At 45.5% G+C, this 1,966-nt stretch overlaps 1 pseudogene; it reads right to left on the bottom strand.

Moving 5' to 3' along the window:
* Positions 1 to 307: 307 nt before the first annotated feature.
* On the bottom strand, positions 308 to 1,652 carry LOC123398039 (annotated as a pseudogene).
* Positions 1,653 to 1,966: the final 314 nt, after the last annotated feature.

Here is a 1,966-nt window from a genome sequence, read left to right as displayed (position 1 = left end):
CATATTCCCCCGTTTGAGAAACAGAGGATATGCAGTTCCTCTTGCCATTCCCCACTCTTTTGGGATCTTAGCTAGTTACATACATTTAACATGTCATGGACTGATTATTATTTCTTGGTAGTATGTCATCTTATTTGGCTTGAATTCTTACTCGCTAAACCCAGGAGTTCAGAACTGAAGAAAAACACATGTTTTCCTGCTGCTGGAAGAACAGAATGAGGACTCGTCAGGAGTCAACTACTCACTCACCGGGTGGTATGGCAAATCGACGGGGTGGTACTCCACGCGGTATCTCGGCTCGCGAGAGTTCTTCCTGAACGGTACACCTGAAAAATCACCAACAATTCAGAGCGCAGCCCTCATCTTATTCCAGTACCTTGGGATGAGATCGGGATGAGATCGAGATACCTCGTTAGAGCAAAAGCATCGATAAACAGCACCACTCCATTAGCTTCTGGGCACGCTCTTTGTACACAACATTGCGATCTGACTGGCGGTTAGGGCCTAAATCGCCACCAATGTACGGGCCTAAACCGGTACAGATATGAGCACACCAATTTGCAGGTAACAGATTATACTCTGCTACTCTAGTGATTAACTACTCTAGTTCAGCTGAATAAGCAAACACAATCCAGAGTAGGAGTTCGTTCTTAAACTCTAGTCATCAAGTATCCCTCGGTCACCTCAGAAGAACCCTGCCAGGGTGAAATGTGGGTGATGGTAAATACCTTCGTCCCAGTTGAGGCCGAGCCAGGAGAGGTCGGTGAAGACGACCTCCTCAGACTTCTTGGTGGAGCGCAAGAGGTCGGCGTCCTCGACGCGGAGGACGAACTTGCCGCCTGTGGAGCACGTGAAGAGGTAGTTGAAGAGCGCGGTGCTGGCGCCGCCGGTGGGCGACGGCGCAAAGCAGATGCGGACGGGGCCGCCGCCGCCGCTGTCCGCAGAGGCGCGGGCGCCGCACCCAGCGTCCGCCGCTCGTACCCGGCCTCCTGACCTTCAGATATATGTATATTGTATTATTAGATATAAGACATGACACAGAAATTTCTTAAACATGTACTTAAGCTTTATGAAGTAATTTCTTATCGGTTGTAACTTGTAAGACAAGGAACACACCTGTGCCATATTATGAGATAAAGCTGTCCGCGCACACTGCTCATCTTTGAAGACGATGTAGGCATGCACACTTCAAAAGGATATAAGAAGATAAGAGTTTGAATAGCAATAGGCATACAATATGTTTGTGGCACAAAATAGCTAAACAATTCCTTGTGTTCCATCATCGTCTTACAACATTGTGGTCTATTAATTTGGACATATATCAAGTTGCGGTACTATTTATACGAAGAACACGAAAGCTATGAAAACACATACAAATTCTGTGTAGGATGTGCCTTTCTGGTGTCACTGTGCTAGATATTTGTGCGCCAGCTCAGTACCATGTAGCATAAGCATCATAACAGCACAGAGGGACTAAACTAAACTGGATATGGCGATTGCCTGGAGCTCTTTCTGGGCATAGAAGGCTTCCATTCCTAACTTGTAGCTACTTCCAAAGGCTGTGTGTGATATGATATCTGATGTTACCTCCTGGACAGATTTGTCGAACACACCGAACGTGCTTTGGTGCAAGACACCATCGTTTTCATCATCGCCTAACATTCAAGGTGAAAACAATATGAGTACTAATTGCATACAAAATTAAACCATGCCTATGTTGTATTTTCATTCACTGATGATTTGGTTCTTTTTTGAATAGATCACTGATTTGACACTCTATATATGATCGTTATTCTTCTCACTTAAAACTAGTACAAGGCGAGCAGATATCCATATTAAAATTCAGCTCGTTGTTCATGGAGATGGTGCCAAACCTGTGAGGAAATTTAGGAACTGTGGGGTGCTTAAATGGAATGGACCAGGGACCAAATCCAGGAATGCTGAGAGAGACTGCAGCTGTGACCTG

This window comes from Hordeum vulgare, chromosome 5H (assembly GCF_904849725.1).
Source record: "Hordeum vulgare subsp. vulgare chromosome 5H, MorexV3_pseudomolecules_assembly, whole genome shotgun sequence".
NCBI classification, from domain to species: domain Eukaryota; kingdom Viridiplantae; phylum Streptophyta; class Magnoliopsida; order Poales; family Poaceae; genus Hordeum; species Hordeum vulgare.
Note: the sequence above shows the minus strand (reverse complement) of the source record. Positions and strands in the feature narration are given on the sequence as shown.